General features: G+C 34.8%; 5 non-coding genes across 5 annotated transcripts; all 5 read left to right on the forward strand.

Annotated features, from left to right (window-relative positions):
• Window positions 1-9,423: 9,423 nt before the first annotated feature.
• Window positions 9,424-9,583, forward strand: LOC112508345. The gene has a single exon (XR_003068719.1). It is a non-coding gene; the product is annotated as a small nucleolar RNA snoR134 (small nucleolar RNA).
• Window positions 9,584-9,703: 120 nt separating this feature from the next.
• LOC112508344 lies at window positions 9,704-9,793 on the forward strand. Its single transcript, XR_003068718.1, has one exon. It is a non-coding gene; the product is annotated as a small nucleolar RNA U36a (small nucleolar RNA).
• A 73-nt stretch (window positions 9,794-9,866) lies between these two features.
• LOC112508314 lies at window positions 9,867-9,958 on the forward strand. The gene has a single exon (XR_003068693.1). It is a non-coding gene; the product is annotated as a small nucleolar RNA Z223 (small nucleolar RNA).
• Window positions 9,959-10,156: 198 nt separating this feature from the next.
• LOC112508315 lies at window positions 10,157-10,273 on the forward strand. The gene has a single exon (XR_003068694.1). It is a non-coding gene; the product is annotated as a small nucleolar RNA Z278 (small nucleolar RNA).
• An 87-nt stretch (window positions 10,274-10,360) lies between these two features.
• Window positions 10,361-10,470, forward strand: LOC112508328. The gene has a single exon (XR_003068703.1). It is a non-coding gene; the product is annotated as a small nucleolar RNA snoR97 (small nucleolar RNA).
• The last annotated feature ends 2,655 nt before the right edge of the window (window positions 10,471-13,125 follow it).

The raw sequence follows: 13,125 nt of genomic DNA on the forward strand, positions 1-13,125 counted from the left end.
GCGCATAGTAAATAGAGAATGTCGTCATAAAGACGGTTCATTAACTATTTTCTTTTAAAAACAAAAAGTTTTTAAGAAAACGAAGAGTCATACAGTGTTTAACAAAACACTGATAAGACCGTTTAAAACATTTTGTCACTGAAAAGAAAGATTCAGTGAAGGTTTTAAGACATCAGTGCCAGTGATATGAGAATCACTGAAACTGGCATTTAAAAAAAACATTTTAATCACTGATAAGAAAGGTTCAGTGATCGTTTTGAATTTTAAGAAAAGTATAAAGATAAACTTAGAGATGTGGTCAGTGACAAGAGAATCACTGAGACCACCTTTTAAAACATTTGTCACTGAAGATGAAAAAGCTTCAATGAAGGTTTTAAGTCTAGAAAAGAGAAGAGTAATCATACCTGAGAGAGAATAGATATATTTACTCAAAAGTTAAGTGTTATAAATAGAGCACTGAATCATTTCACTTACTGAGTGATGCTTAATAGCTGAAGATTAATCTTCAGTGTTCAACATACCAAATTTGCTGATCAAGATGTTAAATCTTGTCTTATCAAGAGGCTCGGTGAAAAGGTCAGTGAGTTGATACTCAGTTGGAACGAAGTGAAGTTCAATACCACCATTCATAACATGATCTCTGATAAAATGATATCGGATCTCAATATGTTCGGTCTTGAAGTGAAGTACAGGTTGCAATAGCAGTAGCACTAGTACTATCACAATAAATAGGAACTTTTGAAAACTGAAGATTGTATTCCAGCAGCTGGTTTTTCATCCAAAGAATTTGGGCACAGCAGCTACCAGCAACTACATATTCAGCTTCAGTTGTTCATGTGGACACTGAATTTTTCTTTTTACTTGTCCAACTCACCAATTTTCCACCTAGAAGCTGACAGCCTCAAGTGGTGCTTTGCCTATCAATTTTGTAACCTGCAAAATCACTATCCGAATAACCAATAAGGTCAGAACCTGAACCTTTAGGGTACCAAAGACCCATGTTAGGAGTTCCTTTAAGATATCTGAATATGCGTTTGATAGCGACCAGATGGGATTCCTTAGGTTCAGCTTGATATCTTGCACATAAGCAAGTGGAGTACATGATATCGGGTCGGCTAGCTGTGAGATACAGCAGGGAGCCGATCATTCCTCTGTAAACAGTAACATTTACAGGCTTTCCATTTGGATCCTTGTTGAGAGTGAGTGGAGGAGCCATTGGAGTTTTTATAGATGAACTGTTGGATAGATCAAACTTTTTCAGCATGTCTCGGACATACTTTGATTGATAAAGATATCTTTATCTGTTTGTTTGATCTGGAGACCTAAAAAGAATGTTAGTTCTCCCATCATGCTCATCAAATATTCTTTCTTAATGCATTCAGCGAAACGAAAACATAAAGAGGGATTAGTGAAACCAAAAATAATATCATCGACATAAATTTGGACGCGAATGATATGACCTTTAACTTTCCTAAGAAATAAGGTCTGGTCAATCTTTCCACGAGAGAATTTCTCAGAGATGAGAAAAGATGAAAGGGTATCATACCAAGCACGAGGAGCCTGCTTTAACCCATAAAGAGCTTTATCCAACCTATAGACATGGTTTGGATACTTAGGATCAAGAAGCCCTGGAGGTTTTTCAACATAAACTTCCTCTTGAAGTTTCCCATTAAGGAAAACGATTTTTACATCCATCTGAAAAACTTTAAAGTCTCTATGGGCAGCAAAGGCTAGAAAGAGTCGAATTGCTTCGAGTCTAGCCACTGGTACGAAGGTTTCATCATAGTCGATCCCTTCTTCTTATCTATAACCCTGAGCAACAAGCCAATCCTTGTTGCGGGTTACCACACCATCTTTATCCAACTTGTTGCGATAGACCTATTTGGTGCCTATCACTGATTTTTCAGATGGACGTGTGACAAGGTACTAGACTTTGTTCCTATCAAACTCAACGAGCTCTTCATGCATAGCAAGGACCCAACTAGGGTCAAAGATAGCATCATTGATTTTTTTGGGTTCAACTAAAGAAAGAAAGTTGACAAAGAGACAGATATTACCTAGACCACGACGTGTCTTGATACCTGCATCTGGATCACCAAGAATTTGATGAATTGGATGGCTTTTAGTCCATCGCTAAGCCGGTAGAGGAGCTTCATCTAAATAAGTAAGTTCAGGAACAGAGGATGAGGCTTCAGCAGTAGTATCTTCGGCAGTAGGGACTATTGCCAAAGAAGCCTCAGATTTAGCGACTAAAACGGGTTCAGAAACTGAAGGCATTTCATTCACTGATGGATCAGTGTTTGAAGTAGAAGGAGGGACACAACTAATAGGCACTGCAGCGATCTTTGAAGAAGATGCGGTAGAGTGACTAGCTATAACTGGAATGATGAGTGGATCATCTTCAGCTTCAGGAGATTCAGTGTTGAGAGGAGCACTGTAGGAAGCTTCAGGTTGTCCATAAACATCCAGTTTTCTAATTCATCCTCATCATTTAATATGGGTTTTGAATTAGCTGACTAAGATTCATCAAAGGTGACAGGGATAGATTCCTCTATTGTCTGTCTTCGTTTGTTGAATACTCTRAARGCTTTGGATACTAAAGAATATCCAAGAACGATTCCTTCATCAGCTTTGGGATCGAACTTTCCAAGTTGGTCGTGATTGTTGAGAATGTAACAAATACAACCAAATATGTGAAGAAAGCTTATAGAAGGCTTTCGTCCATGGAAGAGTTCATAGGTTGTCTTCTTGAATATTTTCACGATCAGCGATCAGTTTTGAGTGAAACAAGCGGTGTTGACATCTTCAACCCAGAATTGAGTAGGGAGATAGGATTCGCTAAGCATTGATCGAGCAGCCTCAATGATTGTTCGATTTTGTCTTTCAGCGACCCCATTATGTTGAGGATTTCTCACTGAAGAAAAGTTGTGAGAGATTCCCTTGTTCTCAAAGAAGTTATCCATAGTACTATTTTTTGAATTCAGTGTCATGGTCACTTCTGATAGATCATACTTTAACATTGTTTAGTACTTCTATCCTTTTGATGAACGAAATGATTTCTTCAGGTGCTTCATCTTTAGATCTTAGAAAGAAGACCCAAGAGTACCTGGCATACTCATCAAAAATGACGAGTGTAAACTTCTTTCCAGCTAGGGATTGCACGTTGACTGGACCAAAGAGATCCATATGCAATAGCTGAAGAGGCGCAGTCGCTGAAGAGATTTTCTTCGACTTGAAGCTAGCTCTTGTATGTTTTCCTTTTTCACATGATGAGCAAAGATATTCTTTTGCAAAAGTGTGTTGAGGAAGACCAGTGACGAGATCATTTCTTGACAGCTCACTGAGTGTCTTGAAGTTGAGATGAGATAGCTGTTTGTGCTATAACCAGTTAATATCTGATGAGGCTTTAGAGAAGAAGCAGCTATTCTCGGTGAGAGAGGGATTTATATTGATGATGTATACATTCTCTAGACGAGAACTGGTTACAGCAACCTTATCATCTTTGTCAAGAACATGACATGAATTCTTTGAGAACTTAACTTTATAATCTTTATCACACAGTTAACTGATGCTGAGAAGATTGTGCTTCAGTCCTTCAATATATGCAACGCGTTTGAAAGTTGTTGCACCATTGGTTAATATACCAAAACCTTTAGTATATCCTTTTCCATTTCCTCCAAAGGTTACGGAAGGTCCTCTTCCTTCCTTGAAGTGAGTTAGGAAGGATTTTTCACCAGTTATATGTCTTGAACATCCGCTATCAAGATACCATATGCCTTTGACATCCTGAGTAGAAGAAGAAGATGGCTCAAAAGAAGTAGATGTTTCTGAAGATTCTTCATATGCATCTATGGCCATGAAACAGATATAGGCTGTATCCTCTTCATCTAAGGATGATTCATTGGATGACGCAGCCCAGTCATGCTCTTCAGCAATAAGGCCTTTAGCCTTTCGCTGGTTGTTCTTCATCTTCCTCTACTTTTCCTTCAGTTTTGAATATTTCTCATCTTTGGTCCTAAAGGAGGAAGGAGCTTTAGAAGATGGCATCGCAGTCTTCTTTAATCTGTATTCACCTGCAAAGTGTCCGCACCGGTGACAATTGTAGCAGACAGCTGAAGCCTTCTCTATTCTTTCAGACTTTGGCTTCTCCCTAAGGGATAGCTGAGGAGATCTGCGAAAGTTGCTCTTACTGGCAAACCTCCTAAATGACTTAGTCAGTAGTGCAAGAGACTCATCAAAATCTACTAAATCAGATTCTGGAATGTCCTCAGAGATAGAAGAGTCTATCTTCGTGATAACAACGGAGGAAGAAAAGAGACAAAAGGGGTAGAAGAAGTTTCAACTGAAGAAGCTTCAGAGATCAAAGCTAAAGGAGAGCTTTTCATTTCCCTAGATTCTTTTACAAGATTCCTCTTCAGTTGACGAGATTGTTCATGGTTAAGCAGAATCCCGTATAAAGTAAAAGAGAAAGAGTGGACATGTCATTGGACATCTTGAGACACATGGAAAAGGTGTACCAAGACTCAAGAAGGCATTCTAGAAACTTGGTTAAAGTTTTAGAATTAGAATATTCTTTGTCGACAGCCCTAAGACCAATAAGAAGGCAGTTAAATCTTTGATGTACTTCAGACAGCGTCTCAGACTTTCCACAGAAAAGCTTTCATACTGTCTTACTAGATTGATCTTTCTAGTCTCTGGAACTTGAGTGGTTCCTTCATATTGGACACAAAGTGTGTCCCACATGGATTTAGAAATTTTGAGTTTCATCACTGAGTGATAAATCTCATAAAGAAGAGACATAGCTATTATAGACCGAGCAAACATGTCTATAGCCATTTTCTTCTTGTCTTCATCGCTCCATTGATGTGGGAGCTTAGGAATCTGCCATTTAGGAATCGCGGCAGTTGTAGCTGTTGCTGGAACAGCCGGAGCAATAGCAAATGGAATATATGGTCCATTTTCTATATAATATGGAATTTCAGGATCCACACCTTCAAGAAAGAGAGCCATCCGGTTCTTCTAGAGACTAAAATTGTCACGAACAAACCGGGGAGGTTTGGCAAGAGAGTCATTATCTTGTGTGTGTGTGTGTTTTTAATTTGTAAAGCCATTTGTAAGCGGTAAAGTTATCTAAGAAAAGAGATAAACTAATACTGAAAACAGCTAAACAGAAAGAGAGAGAAGAAAGCACTGCTCTAATACCACTTGTTGGTCCCTTGAGGGTCTACAAGAATAGTAAAACAGTTTGTAGAAGGGGTGATGAATACAAAAACAATATTTTCAAATTTAAAATATATATTGATAAAGAAAATCAATACAAATTTTACAAGATTGTTTGCGGAAAGATAAGGTAATAAAAACCAATCTAAACAATCTTTGGTTACACACGAGTTCTTAGCAATACAAGAAAAGAAATGTTGTAAAGAGAGGATCCTTTACTTAAGCTAGAAAATGCTTGAAGTAAGAATTAGGTTTAGAGAGTGAGTTGCGCGCACTCTGCATGAAGAAGAAACACTTCTATTTATACCCAATTCATTAAATGTTCATTTAATGCAATATGGTAGGGTTAGAGTGCGTGTCAAGCCTTAAGAGGAACGCTTATCCTTTGCTACAGTGAATAGTATAAAAAGCACTATTCATGAGCAGACATCCTTACCTAAAGTTGGTGGACAATAGAGTCAACTAGTCAGCTCCGTACCGTACCAACTTTCATAAGGGTATGGGTTTGTCCTTTGTGTGTATAAGGACAAGACAACAACAGTCATGCTAAGCAAGCTTCCTTTGATCGTTGAATGCTGGAATGACCTGAAGGTCTCTTCAGCATTCGTTGAGGCTTGAGCAGTCTTCACACATTTGTAGACAGGCTTGTAATCACTAAGTACCGCTTCAGATCACGTACTTGCCAGTCTCTAATCTTCAGTTTTAGTCTTCGACATTTGCTGAAGGTTCTTTGGTGTGAGTGTTGTCTTCTTGAAGTAACGTTGTCTCTGATTGATTTACAATACAAGTTCTTCAGCGATCACTGAACAGACTAAGTGATGATCGATGGAACTGAAAAAATAGAAACATAAATACAACGTATAAATAAAAAGGGATTATCATCAAATCACTGAGAGAGAGGATCAACATTTTATCTTCCTTCTTCCAGTATTATATCATCTCATAGGGTTGTTCATCGTCCGTCTTCCAATTATTTTTTTAATTAGGGCTCTGTTTGTTTTTAAAAACAGAAACAAAATGTGTTAGGGTTCTCAACTTTTATGCTTCCATTAAAGCTTGGAACCACTATTAGAGCTTCCATTTGAAGCCTTGATTACCAATTGGACGTTTGATACTCTGCCTTCTTGCTTTTTATATTTGATTTTAATGTTGATATAGTCATAACATACTTTGTCTTCTTGTTTTTATATCTGTTATTAATGTTGTTTGGTTATATTGGTTGGATAGTTATGAGAAATCAAGAGGTGGTAGAGATGTTTCCGAACCACCTTGATTTATATGAAGATATTGGAACCAAGAAGACTTATTTTTACAATATTATGATGATATATACTTGTATCATTTATACCGCTAGACAAAAAAGAGGTGAACAGGTAGGATCTTGTAGAAGCGTATAGAATTGGTCTAAAAGTTTTTGAACTTCACTGTTGATTTTGAAGCCATTAAATGAATGAACATCTTTTTGTTTTGAACTTCTTGATTTGTAATGTTTAAACAGAAGATGTCAAACTTCGAGGGAGCAGAAGTTCCTAGAGACAGGCAAGTCTTTCCTTCTATCGGTTAAAAAAGTTTCATTCTTTGTCATCTTTATTCTTAAATGAGCGATGATTTATGTGTCGAAAACTTCAGAAATCAATGTAATTTTATGAGTTTGACTTCTATAACTTTTTTATTGAATCTTCTTTACTGTTATTAAAGCTTGTGTCCGACATAAATTGGTTATCATGATTTGATAATCAACTTCTAGGTTTTGATCGTATTTTATGTGAGATTTGAGTTATTGTAGAAGTTAAATAGATCATGGAGATCCTTAAATATCATCTTTTTTGGTTTCACGACTACCATGTGTTTTCAGAACATGAGAGATCAAAACATGTTTTCAAACGGCATTTGGTTCCTTGATGTTCAACTGTTGCGTTATGTTTCATCTAATTTCTTTTTCTGCGACTACCATGTGTTGTCAGAACATGAGAGAGGTTAGTTTTTGAAATATTAAAATGAGTACCTTTCATCTAATTTCTTTTTCTAGTTGCACTAAGGAAAAAGAAGACCCTTTTTTCCTAAATGTATATTGCTTAATTGTTTTTAGATAGTCTTTGTTTTGATGAACCTGTTACTTGCAATTGTCTATGGTTATATCATATTCAGGCTTTTATAGTAACAAGTTTCTCACTGGTGTTATTCTTATGGAAGCTCGTGGCCAACATAGAGGAACTGTTGTATTTGGGTAAAAAGAACTTGGTCTTTGACTCGGTTAATCTTACTACAATATCCCCATGCTTCATCTTCCTTCAGGTCAATTTTAGTTACCGGCACCTATTGCATTTATGTAATTCAATGCCCATGTTCATTATTCTTCAATGGGTGCCAATTTACTTATATACAACTCTCTAAGATGGCTTTATAGTCTCATCGGATGATTGCAATTAAAAGGAGTGACTCCTCTCTCTAATTGTAGCACATCGATTTGGTAGTTCCCAATAACCTTTGATCAGGTACTTGGTTTTGTTAAGAACAAAATATTCCATTGAAGAATTTGGCCAAGGATCAATGCAACATCTGAGGAGATAAAATCCTATAACGACGAATGTGCCATTTCTCGGGTAAGCTTTTAAGGTCTGTTTTGTTTTCAAGTATAAAGTTGTACCCCATTTCTATAGAGCGGAAAATCTTACATGCTAAATGGATTACAGGAATCACTGACCAAGGCTAAGAAGCTCACCTGCAATCATCGTTTTCATCTTTCATGCCTCAGATCTTGGTACAATCACACATTTGTTGATAAAGTTGTGATACTGACTATGACTTGAGAATGCTTATGTTGATGGGATTACGTAGGTTAGACCAAGGTCTACGTGAGAATTATTCCTGCTCCACCTATCGAAAGCCCCTATTTGTTAATGTTGTACCTCATCCTGGAGATATTTAAAGTGATGAACAACTTGCTCATTGGTTAAGCTTTGCACTTGAATGGCAAAATCCTCTTGGCCATATCCTGCCTTCAGGATTCTTTCCCAACCAAATGCAGAATCCATCAGAGCATGGTGATTGGAGGTTCATATCTATACTTTCTAGGAAACTCTACTTCTATCCTAAATGTCCTTTGTAACTACTCTCTTTCGTGCATCCTTATTTTTACAAGGGATGTGAGCAGGGGCAGATTTAGGCTTAGGCTTCAATTAAACCGTACTCTTATGTTAATTCTTTTGTGTTCTACTCGATGAGACCAATATTTAGTCCAAAGTGTGTTTGTCATGCTCACATAGTTATTGTTAGGTTTCATTCCCTCTTCAAGAGAGCATATTGTATGCATTGCAGTTGTGAAAGGTTTATCTTGGTTCAGTATCTTTCTTGAATCTTTCAACCTTCATCAATATCTTAAATTGATGTTCCTGACAAGATTATTTAAGAGATCTCTGTTCTAGGGCTCCAATAACGGATACAGGTTGGTTTGGAGCCAATACTTCTACAACTATCAGATCTTTTGGTCTTGGTAGAGTCATGAGGCAGCTTGCAGTCATAGTGAGGACCTATGCTCAAACTACTTTTGATGATGTTGTGTGGAATCTGTGGCCAATAAATGCATCTCAAGCCATCACATCTTCTTCAAATGTTTCTTTGCCAAGTACCATAGGAGTTGCTGAAGGTTCCCTCACGAGATTCACTCCACATCTTTCAGATGATGACATAACAAACATGTTTGCCATGGCTGAAACTGTTCGAGAAGTGCTTCCCCATGTTCCTGATGAATTAATTTTCTAGGTACCAGATACATTCACGTTCCCAGGTCATCCAACTTGTGTCACACACACATGCATATACATATACATATACATATACATATACATATACATATACATATACATATACATATACATATACATATACATATACATATATATATACATGAATGGGTACACGTAGAATTTTTCAAAATTTTAGTGTTTTAGGTGTGAGATCAATAAATGTTATCAACTCATGAAATATTACATTTGACCACTCTGTTTTGTTTAAGGCATTTTGGGTTGTTTATTTAGAACGGTGTTGCAATTCATATCCCCTCCTCATATGCTCCTGCTTACATATTTAGAACTCTGTTTGACAAATCATATGCTCCTGCTTACATATCATAGCCTCACAGATTCACTTCCCCACTAGAAATGATATTCTATCAAAGTTTTTGTTTTCCTTTTGGGTTTTAATCTGCACGTAGCACCTCGGGTTTCTCTGAAATAACGAATTGGATGAAGAAGAAAGCCCCAATGCTCGTGCTAAATCAGATCTATTGCTGTTAAGTGTTGCAGTTCAGCCTTTTTGTACCTTTTTTTATTGTCATTTATGTGTCAAATCGACGGCTACATATTATCAATTATAGGTTAAATTTCATATTCTCTGCCTCATCACATCTTAAGTTTTTTTCCTTGGTTCAATTTTTTTATGAGGTATATATGTAAGTATATGTGTTTTATTGCTTTGTTTTTGTCGGGAGTGACTTGATTTATTTATCCACGCTTCTGAGAGCAATCAATGAAGTACAGGATATAAAAATGGTTGAATTTCTTAATATGAACCGATCTGAGTAAAACTGAAATATAAGTTCATTTAAAATGTGGTTTGATCATGTTTGTGTTCGAGATTTGGAAATATTTTTGCAGTAATGATTGAATACACAACTTTAAGACAGTTTTGCTTCTGAAAATTCATGATCAATGGAGCTGTTATTTACTCTGAGCATTTTTGATAATTTTGTCTGGAACTTTTTTTGATTTGCTGGTGAAGGAATAATCCAATTGTTCTATGAGAAGAACCACTCGGTTGAAACTGTACTTTATTTAATATTATTGGATTTAAACTAGCCTTCAATTATTCAATTTAGATGATTTGATATTTCTATGTTGCATTGATTATATAATTTGAGCGTTCAATTTTTTCATGTGTCGATGATGAAATAATCCAAATGTATGAGATATGGTGGATTTGAGACCTTGTTTTACAGGGAGAACCACCTGGTTAAAGTTGTATTTCATTTGATATTACTGGATTCAAATGAGGCTTAATTTGTTATTTTTAGATGATTTGATATGTTTATGTTATTGAATTGATTACATTTGTTGAGTTTTAACTATATTTTTTACCCTAAAATACAAAAGGGATTTGGAGTATGAAAAAACTCAAAGAGAAGTGTGTTGTCTATCAGCTTTTTCTTTCGTGATATTAACAAGAATGGAGTTAAATAACACCACAAACATTTTGTTGTTTCTTTTTTATCTAATCGACCTGTTATAAGAATAATTTAAATAAAAAATTAATTTTTTTATAATGTTTTGTATTATTAGTCTTACAAATTACTATATAAAAATCTTTTAGTTAACTTGTAAAATAACCACACAAACTCATGATTCAAAGTCAAATTAATGTTTTAGAATTGTGATTCAGCCGCGCTGCATCGCACGGGTACACCACTAGTATATACATATACATATATATATATACATATATATATATACATACATATATATACATACATATATATATACATACATATATATATACATACATATATATATATACATACATACATATATATATACATACATATATATATACATACATATATATATACATATGTATATATATACATATATATATATATACATATATATATATATATTATCCTTTCTATATTATCGTTTACATACTATCACACCCCACTTCATTTCCAAAACTGATATCATTTTCTCCTCCTTATCCTCCTCCTCATCCTCCTTCAAGAAGGCGTTAAGAGACCCTCCTGACCAACCCTAGACACTACGTTTCTTTATTTAATTACTCTTATTTTGTTTTACAGTTTATAGATGTGGGTTGGCTTTGAAACTTCCACTTAGCAGGGAAGAATAGAAGCAAAAAAGAATATTAGAGAGTAAGAAAGAAAAAACAGGTAGACCACTCATCATCTTTTTCTGTTTTTGAGTACACACAAAAAACCAAATGTCAACAACTAATATTATCGGAATACGGCAATTATTGACAAGTCAAATCCGATTTTGATCGTATGAAGGGTTAGAATTATTTCTTTACTCGACAAGCGCTAACCGTGGTAAGAGTTATCGCTCTCACTTAACGGGTAAGACTCTCGGTCCTTACTTAAATATTAAAGATGTCACATTTTAAACAACAGAATAGATATTTTAAAATACATCATCTAAAATAAAAACTAAAATAAATTTTGTTGGTTTCGACTTTGGAGCATATCAACTTTCTCAAATATTGTTTTTGGTTTTTACTTTTTATTATAATATTATATTTCATTCTATTTAAAAAAATATTTCTTAATTATGAAAATGTCTATATAATTTTATAAAATAGAGGTTATAGTTATTATTGAAAATTAAAGAGCTACTAATTTAAAAAATACGTGTTTTTATAAATTATATCATTATAACTGTCTCGTTAATATCTTCAAAATGAGTTTAACACTAAATATTTTTTATTTAATCATCATGAATATCTAGGAATTAATTTGTATTAAATCTTTACGCTTTTAGCATATTAAAAATACATAATAATAGATTCACCTTATACACTAAACAGAACACTCCAGGAATATCGACATGCTCAATCTGTTGGCTTATTCTCTGGAAATTGTAATTGTATACTAGGTACAAGTTATGGGTTGTCATGTGCGCATGAACAAATGCTATTTTCCAACAAAGGGCATCCTATCCCAATTGATTCGATTAATGTATTTTGGATGAAGCTTGATTTATCATCGTGCCAATCTTTACAAGATGATGATATTGGTTGTGAAGATAAAGTGCAAATGTTTACCGAGGAATTTAAAAAACAATCGAGATCTGGTAAGTTTAGTTTTCTAAGGAATATAAAAGACATAACCAATGCATCAAAACATGGGTTCTTGAACCAGTTGTTAACAAGACTACTCGTGCACGTCCCTCGTTGGAGGATAAACTTTTCAGAAAACCTCATGTTGATTCGTCTTTTACAACTTATGTTGATCCATCTTTTACAGTTGAAAGACCCTTTAGACGTTGTTGTTCGAACGCGTCATCATTTGTTGACTTCAATGAAACAAGCTATCAGGAACCATCGAGACATAGTTCTTTTTTCAACAATAATTATAATGCACATCTATATATTAATCAATTTCCTATAAACGTTTCACCCTTACATCAGACAGGTACATGATGTGATCAGAGGTAATGAAAATTGTAGATTCCGAGCAATAGTTGTCCACCTTGGTCTTCATGAAGATGCATGGCCAACAATTCGGTTTAACTTGATGGAAGAGTTAGATGCATACAAGACATAATACCTCAACATATTTGGATGTCAGTATTGGAATGTAGTTTACAATATTTTAAACTTCTTTCAATCAGATCGAGGTGCCCGATTGAACATTGGATGACCATGCCTGAAATTGGTGTCCTGATTGCTTCAAAGTATAATGTGATCTTACACGTTATAGACATTACAAGTTGTTCAACATACTTACCGCTTAGGTCTACTCCGCCATCATGGTATCAACATGTAAGTTTTGCAATTGGGTACGTTAACCGTAACCATTATGTGAAACTAGACTTGGCAGAAGGATACCTAATCCCTATTATTACTCCACATTTTTTTTCATTTATGCTATATGTGTGTTGTTGCATGGGCTACCTCATATTTAGATCGAATAAACAAGTACCAACAACTTTTACGTGTTAATTGTACTACAGATAATGTTACTTTTAAAATAAATGAAAATGTAATATAAATTATGTTACGTCTTATTTATATATCAAATCTCAATTTTTTTTGTTTTATGTTTTATGTTTTATGTTTTATTTCTATAATTATATAATTATATAGAAAAATAATAATAATATTTATATTAATAAGTAT

This window comes from Cynara cardunculus (assembly GCF_001531365.2).
Source record: "Cynara cardunculus var. scolymus isolate 2C chromosome LG 2, CcrdV1, whole genome shotgun sequence".
NCBI classification, from domain to species: domain Eukaryota; kingdom Viridiplantae; phylum Streptophyta; class Magnoliopsida; order Asterales; family Asteraceae; genus Cynara; species Cynara cardunculus.